This window comes from Chlorocebus sabaeus, chromosome 12 (assembly GCF_047675955.1).
Source record: "Chlorocebus sabaeus isolate Y175 chromosome 12, mChlSab1.0.hap1, whole genome shotgun sequence".
Lineage (NCBI taxonomy): Eukaryota > Metazoa > Chordata > Mammalia > Primates > Cercopithecidae > Chlorocebus > Chlorocebus sabaeus.
In genome coordinates this window covers 10,092,573-10,108,663 of record NC_132915.1, presented here as the reverse complement: position 1 = coordinate 10,108,663, position 16,091 = coordinate 10,092,573, and the positions used below count along the sequence as shown (strand labels likewise).

At 53.0% G+C, this 16,091-nt stretch overlaps 1 pseudogene; it reads right to left on the bottom strand.

Annotated features, from left to right (window-relative positions):
* Window positions 1-969: 969 nt before the first annotated feature.
* LOC103219707 (NUT family member 2A-like) lies at window positions 970-9,929 on the bottom strand (annotated as a pseudogene).
* Window positions 9,930-16,091: the final 6,162 nt, after the last annotated feature.

Below are 16,091 nucleotides of genomic sequence, written 5' to 3'. Positions count from 1 at the left end.
GTGGGGGGCTCCATGTAGCACCCCAAGGGCCCCTGAAGCCAGTCCCTGTGGCCACAGCAAGGAGCATCTGCTTCAGCTAGTTGGACAAGACTCTCTCCTGCCCAGAAACAGGCAAAGGGACATCCCCCACTCCCGTTGTATCCCAAACACACCCGTGTGGACGGTCACCTCAACGTCTCCCCTCAGACCAGTGCCCGTGCTCTTCCTGATGAGGGTAAAGCAGGAGCGGCCACCTCTCCCCGTGTCCATGTTTTAGGCAGCTGCCTTCTCCTCAGCTCCCACTGAGCACAACAAAAGCCAGCCAGCTCTCTCTATCCCAGGATTTTCCAGGGATACTGATAATGATGGGAGGCCCTGAGAAGACTCCCTAAAGCAGGTGGGGCCTTGTGAGTGGGTGGTGGGAGGGATCAGGGCTTCCTCAGCATCTGTCAGTCCCTGGAGCATCTGAAGGGGCCCCTTACACCAGGAGGAAAGAGTGGGGCCTGCCCCTGTGGGTTCCCAGTGCCTGGCATCTCCCAGTTCCTCTGCCCTCCCTCACAGACGCCCTCCACGGAGCAGCACAGCCCCAGGACAGAGGCAGCAGCCCTGAGAGCATTTTCCAACACAACTACATTTATTTACATTTACACACGAGGTCCGCAAGGCACTGCTTCCCACCCCCCGCCCCTTCCCCCCAGGACCTCCCTTCCTGCTCTCCCCATTCAGCCACCCTCTCCCTCCCCTCTATCCCCTACCCTCCTCCCTTCCTGCCCTCCCTATTCAGCCACCCTCTCCCTCCCCTCCATCCCCTACCCTCCTCCCTTCCTGCCCTCCCTATTCAGCCACCCTCTCCCTCCCCTCCCTCCCCTACCCTCCAAAGCTAAGGCCCAGCAAGATCAGCACTGGGGGAGAAGCTTTTGACTGCTTTGGGGCATCGGATGCCAGAGCCCCACCCTTGGAGACTGGCACCAAGAGTCTGCCCGGAAGCCCCTACTGGCTACAATGCCGTTTCTTCTTCTTCCTGGAGACCAAGAGGTCACCCTTTCTCTTTTGAGACTGTGAGGGGCCACCGAGCCCCCCAGCCAGGGATTGCTCCCCAGAGACCCTGAGCCCAGGCCCTGGGTGGGGTGTCTTTTCCACAGGGGATGGGCTTTCGAAGAGAGGTCGCTTCTTGGACTTGGTAGCAAGAGAGGGTGCTAGGCTGAGGCCTCTTCTTCGAGCAGATGGGGACTGAAGAACTCCCTGGGGTCCCCACTTTTCTGGGCTGAGAAGGCCCAAGGCAGGGACAGGGCTCTGGGGTAGCCTCCAGGGCAGCAACTTGTGCTGGGAACCCAAGAGGAAGGCCAGGCTGGGGAGCTCCTCCTCCTCACTTGACCCCTGAACCAGTCCGTGTGACTCCCTGACAGGAGACCCTCCAGGGAGATCCAAGGCGTCCTTGGTCCCCAGGCCAGGGCAGGTGGGTCTGTGGTCCTGGGGAGGAGAGGTTGACCGAGCAGCCCTCAGCCCGGAGGAATCCTGACATCCCAAAGGCACCGCAGGGTCTTTGGACCTGGCCATGCCAGTGCGTGCTCTGCCTCGTCCCTGAGGGTCCCGGGCAGCCGTCTGGGGTGGGCAGGTTTCCATGCCAACCCCTTGTTGGGGGTCAGGGATGTCTCTCTCTGTTCCTTGACCAGCTGCAAACTTAGAAGGACTTGAGTCCAACTGGGCCACGCCATGACTAGGGGCTGCCCTTGCACGCTGTTTCTCCTTCAAAGGTAGGAGGCGCTTCTCCACCAACTGCAGGAGGAAATGGGGCACTTACTGGCGCTGCCCCAGATGTGAGCAGGGCCCAGGGTGGTGGAGAACAGGGCACTTGGGCGGGAGGCAGGGAAGCCTGAGGCAGCTGGGCTTTATGTCAAAGAGAGAGGGTGTAGTCTGCTGGGCGTCCCCTTGGGCCTCACTGCAGCTTGCATCCTGACTCCTCTCCCTGGTTCCTCTCCATCCCACTCCCTCTGAACCTGCATCTTCCCACCCCGGAGTGGCTCCTCAAGAAGCCGAGCATCCCCAGCTGGGTGGGGATAGACATTCAGGTGGGCCTTGTGTGCTGGGTCCCTCCTGCCCCTCCTGCTCACCTGGGCAAGGGTGAGTCCTTCCTCCTGCTCCAGCTCCTGGCTTAGGGCCAAGAAATCCATCTGTGGATCTGGGGAAAGCAATTCTTCCAGGAATCGGGGATGAATGACGGCCTCCACCTGGGAACAGAAGGAAGAAGGTGTGAGTTTCCTGCGCAGGAAGTAACCTGGAGGCAAGGACACCTGGAGGAGATGCAGAAAGCAGCGAGCGCCCCGTACCCACCTTCCTGGGGCTGTCTAATATCATGGCAACCACCAGCTACACACACAGACCACAGACCTGGTAGCATACACACATACAGACAGAGACACACAAAGCACACACAGACACACAAACAGACCCACATATGACACAGGAAAAGACACAGACACACGTAACCTACACACTCCACACTCACACCCACAAAGACACACAGTAACAAATCACAGACACAAACACACAGCAACACACAGATACACACAATCACATACACAGACACTCAAATCCATGGAAATACACACGCTGCTGAATAGCTAAGGAAGAGAGCTTAATTCCAAGGACCTGAGAGTGCCACCCCCCGGAATCCTGCAGACCCCAGCACTCCAGGCCAGCCCACCTTGGTGACAAAGTCTTTCTGGGAACACAGCTTGTCAATGTAGCTCAGGAGGCCTGGGTCTGGGGGTGTCCAATCCTCTTCCTGTGACTGCTCCACTTCACCCTCTTCCCGTTGTTTTTCGGGCTGCCCCGTGGCCCCGAGGGGAGGCCCCAGCAGCTCCTCCATGATGTCCACATACTCCTGCACCACTTCTGGGGGGATCTCCTCGGGGACCTTGGTCTCTGCTGGCCTCTGGGGCCTGGGTGGTGGCAGGCGGGCCTTGGTCTCTGCTCGCCGGTGGGGCCTGGGTGGTGGCAGGCGGGCCTTGGTCTCTGCTGGCCTCTGGGGCCTGAGTGGTGGCAGGGAGGCAGTCGGGGCCTTGGAGCCGGCCTTGCTGGGAAGGTACACTGAGGCAGAGAAGGAGGAGGCCAGGCGTGGTGAGGGCCGCTCCTCCTGCCTGCTCCACACAGGGGAGGGCAGAGTTTGGGGATGTGAAGTGGGTCCCAGTTGGGTCAGGACCACCTGAACCACAGCGCCCCTGGAGGAGACGCGCAGGAGGGGCACATCTGAGACAGCATCGCTTGGGAGGAAGTTTGCAGCCACCAATATGCCATGTACTCTCCCCGCTAATCCCTGCTTCCTGGGCAGAGCATATGTGGAGTTTTGGATGGGCGAGGGGAGAGAGTAGCTAGGAAACTTGCTCCAGTACCCAACATATGCTCCCGGAAGCTGTCCTGTTGGAGGGAGCAAATCCCCCACTTGAAGGGAAGCATGGGGTGTGAGGACAGTGGTCTCCCTTGGCCCCTTTGGCTTTTGCCATGGCTCCTGTGGGAATGTGGGAAGCTGTACCTGGCTGCTTGGCCACCTCAGGGGCTGGGGGTCCTTGAGGTTCAAGCCTCGGCGGGGCTGGAGGAGGCAGGCTCTGGGGCTCCTTCATCCACTGCGCTTTCTGAATCTGCATCTCCTCCTCAGCCTCGAACTCCAGGAACCTGGGGGTGAAGGAGGCCCAGGCTGGGCGGAGAGGGTCCAGGCCCCCTGTCCCCAGGACCAGGCAGGGGCCGAGGGCAGGGATGGGAGGCAATGCCTCGGGTGGGCTGTCTGGGCCCTCACTGGGTCTCATCCCTCAGTCCGAGGAGGGAGCTACTCCCAGAGTTCTGGGCTCACCCTCCCTCACCCGGCCCCTGCAGAGCCCATGGCATCAAAGGGGCTTCCTGACTCCAGTCAGGGCCACGAGGTCCAGGAGGGTCCCGGGGGACTCCTCCTCCAGGTTTCAGCTGCCCAGGGGTGGGGTTGATGGCAGACGGCATCAGGGATGATGCCCAGATGCAGGAGTCCTGAGGCTGGGACTGCAGGTCCCTGAAAGATAACCCAGGGGCGCGAGGCCCGGGAGACCCCTGGTCGGGAGGAAGCAAAAGCTGAGCCCGGAGGACAGGGCCCCTTTCCCCTGGGGCTGCTGTCTGTCTGTCTGTCTGCACAAAGGGGACTGCCCAGGAGCAAAGGCGGTCAGGCCAGAGATGGGTCTCATGGTGTCCCGGGTACAGGTCTCCCCTGCCCAAACTCCCTGGCCAGGCTGGGATGGCAGAAAACCGACTTCTGGCCACTGCTGTGAGGAGCCTGCACCCCACTCTGTCTATAGTCACTAGTACCCCTTCTCCCCATCCCCACAGCTGGAGGTGACCCCCTCTGGGCTGCAACGCTGGCTGCTCCCGCCATGACCTCCAGTGTCAAGGCAGGGGTTGGCCCAGGCCAGGCAGGGGGTGCTTCCCAAGAGGGCAGGACAGAGACCCCAGAGCACTCTAGGTGGCAGGAGCAGCTTCCTGAGGGAGCCAGGGGCCCAGGGCGTCCTGTGTTTGTCCACATCCTCCTCATGCTCCACACTGAGAAGCCACCACGGCCACCAGGCCTCCGTCATTCAGTCTCACTCTGCCACGCGGGCTCTGCCCCCAGGACCCCAGACTCACTTTTCCGCCATCTCATAGAAGATCATCCGGTCAAAGTTGCTTGTGTGCTGCCATTCGTGCATGGCCCGGCACAGTCCCTCCTCCAGCGTCATGGTGGGCTTCCGCCGGGCCAGGGATCGGAGAACTGGGCTGTAAACCAGTGCAGTCAGCCCCAGTCTGTAAGCCCACCCTTCATCCCGAGCCCACCTGGTCCCAACACCTGGCCCCTGTCCTCCCCACACCTGTCCTGCCATCTGTCCATGTCCTGTTCTCCCCCACGTGGGCTCCTCAGGCCCCAGGACATGCCCCCAAGATCAAACATCAACACAAGCTACGGAGTGACCTCTCTGACTGCCCCTCAAGTCCTCGGTGTTATGATGTTGACAAGTGAACTCAGTACTATGGGTGGAACATATGTGTCCCCAACATTCCTGTGCTGAAGCCCTCAGCGCCGGCGTGTCGGTATTTGGAGGCAGTCATGGTTATAGCAGGTCATGAGCGTGGGTCCCAGTCATGGAATCCGAGCCCTGATAAGGGCAGGAGGAGACACCAGGGCTTTTCCTCTCAGCCACAAGAGGACACAGCCGAGGCAGCTCTCTCCAGCCACGAAGAGGGCCCTGACCAGACACCCAATCTGCTGTCACCTTGATCTGGGATTTCTGGCCTCTGGAACTGGGAGACATGAATGTGTCTTGATAAAGCACCCAGTCTATGGGATTTGTTACAGCCGAGCCTGAGCTGACTGAGACAGTGTGCACACAGAATGACCTGGGAGCGAGGGTTAAAGTGCAGGTTCCTGGGCCCCAGGACTGAGATTTAACCAGCTTCCTGGGGACTCTGGAGCAAGGCAGCCCCTGGGGATGCAGCTTCAGGGTCCTGAAGCATGAGGAGCAGGAGCACACGTCCAGAACCAAAGCAAAGCAGTGTCAAGCTCACTGCAAGCAGCCAGGTACAGCTTCCCACATTCCCACAGGAGCCATGGCAAAGGCCTGTGAGCCTGGGGCAGCTCCACTCCAAGAATCAGGGTCCCCAGTGCACCGGGACTCCGCTCCAAGGGGGAATGCAACCAGTTCCAGGGTGCAGGGGCAGTGAGATTGTTGGGGATGAAGATGGGGCAGCCTTCCACCTACACCCCAGGCAGGGGACTTCCCTAGGGGAACGGTTAGTGTGTTGCACAGTGGATGTGCTCAAGCTCCCGTTTGCTCATCAGCGGGAAACACAGGGTGACAGAGGCGCCGCAGGGTGGAGAGAGGCAGGGACTGGGAATGAAACCACAAACTCTCCCGGATGCTGACATTGCTGCCTCACAGTCACCAGAGTCCACAGCCCTGGGTTTCTGGGCTCGTGGTGCACTCAGAGCTATCACTGGAGCCTATGGCTTTGGGGAGCACTCTCCTAGATGGCCTAGTCCTGATAATGATAGTAAAGGGGACAGTAATCATAATTGCTGTCATGTAATGTGTCATAGCATGTGCCAGGCACTGTGCTATACATGTCATATGTGAGCTCAAGTCATCTCTTCGCCATCCTCTGAATGAAGCATCATTGTCCCTTTTTCTAGGAGGGATTGAGGGCGAAGATGCAAATACCTGCCCAGCATCGACCCTGATGCGGGGCCCAAGCCATCCCCCTGTGCAGGCTCCACCCCCGCGGCGCTGGACCTGGGCAGAACTGCGGGCGTGTGTCAGGTTCCCGCCGGGCCCTGCAGCTCCTCCCCCACCCATGTGATGTGCTCCTGGCCATCAATACTGGGTTCAAGGAGAGGCACTGGAGTGTGTACTCAAAGACCTAAACCCAAACCGTCGTTCACGTCACACCAGGAACCCTCTCTGACCTAGGTCTTCTGTAAACATTGTTGTGAAAATTATTGAAAGTAAGGATTGGCTGGACTCATGGGACAGTGACGGGCAGTTGAGGCCCCTGACAGTCTGTCCTGAGCCACAGCCAGATTAATGTTGTTGAAAATGTACCTTCCCATAGTGCAACCCATCACCCTCACAACCGCCCTGCAAGCTCCCCTGAACAGCGTGACCTCCTGTCCATTCAGCAGCCTCTTTACGTGTGAGCTGCAGGACGAGCTCTGGTGCCCCGAGGACACTCACATGAGGAAGCAGGAAAGCGCTTCGGTGTCAGGACTCTGGGGAAGGTGCCTCCGGGCCAGGGGCTTGTAGCGCTGCCAGAGTCGGAAGTTCTCATAGACACTCTTGGGATTACAGGAGTCGTCTGGTGGGGCCTTGGCCTGGGAGGGAGCCAGGCTGCCCTCTCCATGAGCCCCTTGTGGCCATGGCCCAGCGTGGGACACGATGGGGGGCATCTGGGCAGCCGGTGGTGGTGGTGGTGGAACAGGATGGCCCTGGGACCAGCCTCCCTCACAGGCCTGGGTGCCCCCAACCAGCTGGGCAGCCATAACAGGCACCACAGGAGCAGCTGCCAGGAGTAGGGGAGGTGGACACACGACACCTCCGCAGAGGGCGCTTGGAGCCTGCCAGACAAGGGGGTTCTGAGTTAGGACCAAGGTCTGTGCCTGAGGGGGCTTCACAGGCCCCACTTCTGTCCTCATCTGGACAAAGACATTAGAAGCCCCGGCCCCACTCGGGCCGTGACCATCCTGTCCTGCCACCAGAGGTGTGCTGGGGAAGGCAGACAGCACCAGAGGGCCGCCGGGAGGAACCGCTGCAGTCACGAGGGGTGGCCCGTGTGCTGGGCTGGGAGCGGGTGTGGTAAAGGGCAGAGCCGTGAACACAGACAGGGAGGCGCCAGGGTTCACGGTCATGCCCGGTCCCAGCACTGGGTATGCTGTGGAGACAAAAGAAAGAGATGAATGAGCTGGGGTCTCCTGGTCCTCACTAGTCACTGGGGAATCAGAGGGGAGTCCCAACAGCTGAGGGCGTGTGACAGGGAAACTCTGCTGCTTGCAAGTGTCCCTGAGTGTGCATGGGATGCTCTGTTCCTCCACGGGAGAGTCGCTCCACTAGAGAGCTGGGCCCCGGTCACCAAGACTCCCTGACCCCTGTCTCCCAAGAAGCAACAGCCAAGCCTTCGCTGCCCGAGGGTCTCCCTCAGTGTCCCTGGCAGACCCCATCAGCCTCACAGCCATCTCCCAAGCCATGGGTCAGGGATGAGTCTCTCAGCGGCTTGACGGTCCTCAGCATGCTCAGCAACAGGTGAGAGGGGCCTACCCCAGGGCAGTGCTCGGCACTGAGAAGGCCGGCAGGAAGCCAGAAGCTTCCGAATATTATGGCCACATCTTCTCTTCAATCTTCCTTTTCCTGAAGGTCTTTTAAACCCCTTTCTTTCGTAGCTCAAACACAACAAAAGAAAACCACTGGATGGAAATCTTTCCCAAGCCAGCACCCTATGAACCCTGAAGATAATCCATAACTCATCACGCCCAGCATGCAAGTGATTGTCCTGGCACAGGACACTTGTGGCACAGTGTCCTGACACAGGACCTGGCACTTGCTGTCCTGTCCCCACAGCAAGTGCTAAATGGGGGTCAGATTCGGGCCACCCGTTGCTCAGTGCTCAGTGGTCCCAGCTGCCACTCAGGAAGCTGTGTTACCAGGGAGCAGGTCTGAGAGGCAGTGGTGGAGTCCCCTGAGATACTGTCACCGCACAGCCAGCAACAGCTGCACACGATTAGAACTCAGCCAGCAATTGGTGAGCAGCAGGGCTATCAGGGGAGGTGCCCAGGGATTTTCGCAGCTGCTGGTCATGTTACAATAGGTAATGGGACAAGGAACATCTCTGATCCTTCTCCTTTGAGCTCCCAATAACTGACATAGTGACCAACCAAGAATCAGGGGTTCCTGGGCCACAGGCCAGGTAAGGCAAAGTTGTCTGGAACTCATCCCTGTTCACTACGACCTCATGCAGTCTCTAGTCAGGGGGAATAAGGGATACAGCACATGTACCTCATCATTCAGGACGCATATTCTAACTTTAATAATAATAATAATAATAATAATAATAATAAAAGAACCATCTTCCTATTTGTGGCGCTATTCTCCTTCCTCTACTGAAAAGAAAACCAGCCTTTCCAGACCCTTCCACTGAGAACCAGCAAGAATCTACACCTGTCCCCATTTCATGAGGTAGTATAAATGGAATAGGAGCAAATTCTTCATCTCCACAGTAACACAAAGTGCAGAGGACAGGCCATGAGCTAGTTGACAAGAGGAAGTGGGTCTGAAGACCTGAGCTTCCACAAAAGGGCGAACAATTCAGAACATCTCAGGAAGTCCAGGCCATGTCCCCACCCCTGAACTTCCCCATTTGTCCCCACCCCTGTTGGATCAAAGCCAACAGCTACCTCAACTGACAGAGCAGCCAGCTCTGGGGCGGGAGCTGAGAGACTCTGGGCTGTGGCAGTTACAGTAGCCCCCAGCCTCGCCCACCCAGAGGTTGTCATTACATGCTCTGTCACAGCCAACCCAACCAACAGTTTTCTGGCTGAGACCACTTCTCCCCACTCCTCCCTAAGATCTAGAAAACTCCAGCCCAAATCCCTCTGAACACTATGGAAGGGCACCTTCCAGGTGCCTGAAGACATGGCACAGGGCTCAGGCTTGCCCATCATTCTCCCTGGGCCACCAGCACAACACGATCCCACCACTCTCTACAAACACACAATGACGTGACCTGTCCCCCTCTAGAAAGGATCAATCCATCCACTCCATCCTTTCCTCTACACGGTGTATTCCCCCAGGCATCTTGATCCCTTGATCCACCTCTAAGGAGCCGTCCTCCCTAACCACAGACTCAGGGTGCCATGGCCATCCCCAGGTGTGACATCCTTGGGGACATCCAGTGCTCCCTCCCTCTTCAACATCAGCCCTATCAGCTGTCCCCAGGGGCAGTTCAAATTTGAATTCCCAAGGAGTTGAGGCATGGCAGACTTGGATAATGCCCCCATCCCTATAGGCTCACCTCCATTTGAAGCCATCCCCTCAGGCTGGGCACTGCCCACTGCTGTCTGGCAGTTTCCGCAATGAGAAAAGTCAAGGGTAGGACACAGAGAGTGACCTGGCTCAGCAGATGCTCCTGAGTCCAAGTGGAGCAGGGAAAATTTGAATGTAAATAAGTTTAGAATATAGGACCCCAGACATTCTGCAGAGGGGGAGGGGCAGTGGGCAGCTGGTAGGGGTGGGGGACATTCTGTGAAGGCCTCCAGCCACTAGGCAAGAACCTGAGTTTCCCTTCCAACTGGACGGCAGCAACACAGATGGCGTGCACCTCTTTAGGCAACTTTTAAATTGTCCTTCTGACTCACAGCAAAACCTTCTACATGATGTCCCCTTTATTTCCATTCTTTATCAACAGACCTACTTTTGTGCCAAGCAACCCATGTTCCTTCCCCCTTTGGCTCTTTCCCACTCTTGATGAATTTCAACAGGGGCCGCACTTCCTGAACAAAATTCAGAACGTTTTCAGTCTGAGAAACACAGGAGTTCCTAGGAAGGCAAGGGGACTGGGTGTTTGAAATCAGGATGGTCTCAGCCGATCCAGGCTATTAGTTGGCTGTGTGCTCATCATTGTTTAGGAAGCAATCCTTGTGCCCCCAGGTCATGTATGTTGCTGGAATCTCTGTCCATACCAGCAGGCCAGCCCTACTTCCCATCCCCTTTCCTGGGAAGCCTCAGTCCAGGAAAGAGTGGCTATGCGACCTACAGTACCGAGACCAGAAATCCGTTCATTTTGTTTCCCAGCATATTGTGATGGTGTTAAATGTTTATTTTTTATCTGTTGAATGGTTTTAATTTAACCAAGCAATACTTTTGCATGGTTCCAAATTCAAACTGTGCACAGTGGAATAGGCAATGACCAGCCTTCCTCCCATCTTTTTTCCCTGGCCACCACATTTGCTTTCCTGGAGGAAACAGGTGTTATCTGATTGTTTTTCATCTTTCCAGAGATATATTATGCAATCAAAAGCATAATGAAGCTATTTTTGCTGTCTAAAAATGCTTTCAGGTTTTGGGGGGTAAAAATTACTATATTAATATGTTCCAGTGCTTTCCTGATATTTACAATGACTGCGTTTATCCTAGTAATGTGGCTTCTCTATTTCTGTAGGTAAATCCTAGAATAAGACATTGTACTGTTCCTTAAAATCACAACTATGCAAAAGAACACAGTGGCAGGATTTAGCAAGTATGAATAACAAATACCAAGTGGAATTTGAATTCAAGATAAAACAGTGAATTAGTTTTTATTATAATTGTGATCCATGTGATATTTAGAGTATACTTTTACAAAAAATCTGTTTTTCCTTTATCTGTATTATTCACATTTCACCGGGATCTTGCACTTTATCTGGTAACTCTTTCCAAAAAAGTGCAACATACGAAGTGATTATTGTTAACCCTTCACTGTGAGAGTGAGAACTTGCAGTAAGGAGACTCAGGTGTGAATCTTGGCTTCACCACAAAACACAACCATTGCAGAAAACAATAGCAGGCTGATTTGATGAGAAGTCAGGAGTAGCCATTATACCCTTCTCAGCTTCCAGATTTGGTGGCAGTATGCACAGTTGTAAGGGACAGAAGGACAGAATATCGTCTTTTCTTTCCTAACATAAAGCAGCTTACAATTCCTAGAACTCTGGTTTCTCCAGGAGTTAGAAATCCACAACCCATGTCCATTCTGAGACAAGCCAGGATACTATCCACCAACGTCCCATCCCCATTCCCATGCATCCCCTCGCATGTGTGAATCCTGGCTGGCCTCTCTCAGCTCACTGTTGGCCTCATCTTCTCCATACATTCTTGCTGTTTGGAATCCAGTCATCGTATGTGGCTCTCTGCGTGGGAATTATTGTAGCCTGTCTTTAAAAAAAAAAAAAACTTCATTCTTATTTTCACACTGAAATCACTGTCTGCTTATCAGCATCAAAATGACAGGAAAGAGCACTCATGTTCTGTGTTGTGAACAAGGGGAGTGTTAGGAAACTGGTCAAAGGAGATGAGGAGTGAGTACTCAGAGCACAGCAACGAAATCTTCTGAGATACACACCTCACTCCCTGCTGGGCAGGGTAATTTTGCACTGATGGGAGCGTGTTGGGGAAGGGAAGAAGCCTTCAGCAGGACTGGTATACACTGTGAACATTCGCTGAAACACACCCTGTTGGCACTTACGAAGCATTTGCCCCTTTTGAAGACATTTGCACTCAAGAAGGCTGAGTTGCAGGAAAATGTAACATGGGTCACACTGCAGGGGCAGGCAGTGGACTGCAAGTTTCAATCCCAGGGTTCTACCCTCCTTGCCCCAGCTGCATGAGAAGGTCATTTCCTAACTCCTGTCCAATAATCTCATGAGTTCTCAGTTTTGTCCCAACTCTAAACCTGAATGGTCCAGCAAGCATTTCTATGAAATACCTCCACAGTGGCCGCTGGGAGGGGAGTGACTGCCTGTCTGGGTGCTCCCAGGCCTTTTGTCCTCTCAGACAGAGCTGCCTCCTTACATGCAGTGCTCTTCCACTGTGCAACTCTACCTCGATCTTAGCTGAGAAGATCAACAGACAGCAATTCAAGCAAAATCACGGTAAACTTCCCAAAACAAAACAAAACCAAACAAACAGTAAACGCTTTGGAGATCTTTCTGAGGACTTGATCTTTTATCACGGGGCAAAAACTTAAATGATTTTCAATCAACAACTTCATCTAAGAGGGATGTTGAGGCAAAATATCACACTCAGGCACTGAAGAAGGGCAGAATTCTTGGTTGCTTCCTCCCTTGTCAAGTCAGTGAGCCGATGCTTTCTCAAGATGTTCACACACAGCTTTGATACAGGATTTCAATGAGTCTTTTTCTGAGCCAGTGATACAAAAAATACACTGTGGAACAATGTCTTGTCTCAATTCTGCAATCGCTTCTGCACATGTTTGAAGTCCTAGACCTCAAGAGGAGAGACCATCAAATTAGCCAAAGGTAATTTGTGAAGACTGGCCATGGGAGGTGGTGGCCAAAAGCCCTCTGGCCCCTGGTCTCAGCATTCCCACAGAAAGTCCTGTGCCGCACTGACTGCTGAGAAAGAACATCTCAGGGCTTGGATCCCCTGTTCAGAGTACACATGCTCTTCCACTCAATCACGGAATGGTAGAGGAAGGGCGGCTCCATGCTGTGTCCTGCAGAGCTCTCAGTCTCCGCACTTGAGGCCCTGGGCCCGTGTAGATGTGAAGGCTCTTTAGTGTTATCACGTGGAGACAGACGATAGGAATCCTGCAAATGAGCAGAAAGGATGTGATGATTAAAGTTCTTCTGAAGCTATTACAAACTCAAGTCAGTGAGTTGCTTCTCTACTAGTTTTTATTGCCAACTGGAATTCTGCACTGTGTTGCAGCGTCGGGGGTTGGGGAGTGTGGAATTGTTCCCCTACTATCTGCTGCTTTGTCGACAGAAATTGATCAAAGCTATAACAAAAATATTTCCAGAAATCATTTGAATGCGATAGGAAAAACTCTGGGAATTGAGTCAGAAGAAAGTATCTTTCGGAGTGTGTTTTCCGGTCTAAAATTCTTTGCCAGAAATGTTCTTTGACGGAATCTCCAGACTGAGTAGGAAAACAGGGCATATTATTTTTTGAAAGGCATTAGCAGGAATGAAATAAATGCAGTCCAAACGCAATGCAAGACATGCAACGCGAGGATACTTTGCTTTAGGATAAACCCTCCAAAGGTAAACCTTTCAGCAAGGGTGTTACCTAAGTGCACTGACTGCAGGTTTGTATTACGGAAAATTAGGAGTGGTCGTTTCCGATGCGCTGGTTTCTCAGAGGCGCAGTCAGGGAGGTTCCAATGAGTAGGCCTCGTCCGGCCCCAGGAGGTTTCCAGGTGCCGCCTCCCTCCATTTCCCCATCTCCTGCACAGCCCTCCCAAGGCGGGCTCTAGGCCTGCCCCGTGCGCCTGCGCACGAGCCTTGAGGCGGGCGGGGTTCCGGCGGGCGAGGTTCCCGCGTGCGGCCAGCGGCCCTCAACCGCTCCCAGCGGGGGTTGCTGGCGGTTCCGGGCGAGGAGACGCCTAGCGCCTAGCGCGAGGGCAAAGGGCGGTTACCCAACGGCCTTCGCTTTCATGGCGTCCTCCTTGGTGTTACCTAAAACTAAAGCCAAGTGTGATTAGAAGGTAATCGCCTCCTGGTCGTGTTCCCGCTGGTCACCAGTGTCCCCGGGGCGACCCCACATTGTGGCCAGAGCAGGCCTGTGGCTGCGCTCAAGGCGGGAGAGTTCATAGCGTTCCTCCTGGAGGCCCTGCGGGACGCCCAGGCAGCACTTGTTTCCCTTGCTCACCTGGCCCCGAAGTGAGGTGGGAGGTTTAACAAGGCAGTGGGAACCCCAAAGTGTGACTCCGCCATGCCTCTCACATTCCAGACAATGCAAAAGCTTAAGGAAAACCTCAGCAGTTGAAACCGTGATGCAGTTCAGCAGAGAAGTAGCTCCTGTCCTCGTAAAATGAATGAAGTTCTCACGGACGACCTCATTGAGTGAGTTGTGAAGCTCGTTGACTTAATCAGAATAATCAGTCAGCATGCATGCTCCAATACACTCATTTGTCAATGATATGAGCAGCTGCAAAGTTGAAGAACAGGCCTTTAGTCATAGTCTGTTCACTTGGTAGCACAAGTTGGTTGTGGATGCAAGAGTGTGGCCGAAGTCAAGAAAAGCTTCTATGAGAATCGCTTATGTGGAATTTACAAATAAAAAGTAGTGGTATATTATTTGTAAATTGTAGGCTACACATGTATCTAAAATTTACTGCACACGTATGTATGTTGGGTGGTTGGGTTAGTGTATACTTGAGAATGTCAGGAAGATTTGTTTTGGATTTTGAAGGGGGTGAGATCTGTGGGGGTGGTTTTGTGTATGTGAATATGTGTTTATATGAATTCTTAGTTTGGAATTTGATATGTATTTAATTGGTGAGAATCTGATATGTATTCACTTGTGTGGGTTGGTGGTGTCTTGTGTGGAGACTGCAGATTAAAGAAGGTCATAACTGGTCCAGGCGTGGTGGCTCACGCCTGTAATCCCAACACTTTGGGAGGCGGAGGCGGACAGATCACCCGAGGTCAGGAGTTCGAGACCAGCCTGGCCAACATGGTGAAATCCCCTCTCTACTAAAAATACAAAAATTAGCTGGGTGTGGTGGTGCATGCCTGTAATCCCAGCTACTCGGGAGGCTAAGGCAGAAGAATCACTTGAACCCAAGAGGCGGAGGTTGCAGTGAGCCCAGATTGTGCCACTGCACTCCAGCCTGGGCGACAGAGTGAGACTCCATTCCCCGCCCCCCAAAAAAGAAGATCATAACTGTTTTTGTGAAAGTATGTAGGAGAGAGAGTTTATATTTAGAGGATATGAGATGTAAGATATGTATACCAGAAGAATTGGGGTTAGATATTTGGGATTTGGGTTGTGAAGATGTATTTTCCATGTGTTTTCCCAGATGAATGTTGGGGATTTGTATTTGTCTAATGTTGGGCAGATTTGGAAGAATTACCTTGTGCACATGGGCAATAATAGAGAAAATGCTTGTGTCTATTTTTGTGGATGTACACTCTGTTTAGTTTACATGTTTGGGGAATGTAGGAAGACCATTTGAGTACTCAGGACATGTTGCATGGTGATGTGTGTTTCTTTTCATGATTTTCAGGGGGTGTGTATGGCTATTTCAATGTGTGAGGGCAGATCCATGTCTATTGGGGGACTGGTAGGGTGAATGTGTGCAGTTGTGAGGTGGAGTTTGTATGATTCTGTGTCTTGGAAGATGGAGGAGTTATTTCTGTATGAGCATTTGGAAGTGTGATTACATATGTTCAGGTATTGTGGGACTGTATGTGTATTTGGGGATATGAGGTGGCATGTTTGTATATTTGTGGTGTATTAGTTAATTGTGGGTATATTTAGGGCATGTAGAGAACTACATGAGTATTGCGTTTGTGTGTGTGTGTTCAAGGGGATGGCAGTTTGGATGAATGTTTTGTGGAGCTATGTGCTTGTATTTTTCAGTAAGTGGTTATTAGGGTTATATGTTCTGGGAATTTAGTATGTGTGTGTCTGACAGAGAGATAGGGTTCTCTTTTTATATAGGAAAGTAAGAGAGTTGAATTTATATGTATTAGAGGTGTGTGATGTGGTTATTGGTTAGTATATGGCAATGTGGGAGGTGGTTCATACAAGATTGGGATAATTTGGGATTGGAAAGTGTTTTTATGGGTATTTATAAATGATATGCTGGAGATATTTCTGTGCATCTTGAGCGTGTATTCTGGTTTGTGTGTATATTTATCAGCAGATAGATGAATTATCTAAGTCTATTTATAAAATATGAGATTGTTAGTATTTAAAGTGTATTTCTTTGGAGAATGCTAGGGTGTTCGTACATGTGTTTGGGCATGTTTGGGAAATGGGGTGAGGAGGTTGTATTCTGGACACATAGGATATTGATTGGATAGTGTTTCGGGGAATTTATACATTCAGGGATTGGGGATATTTGCG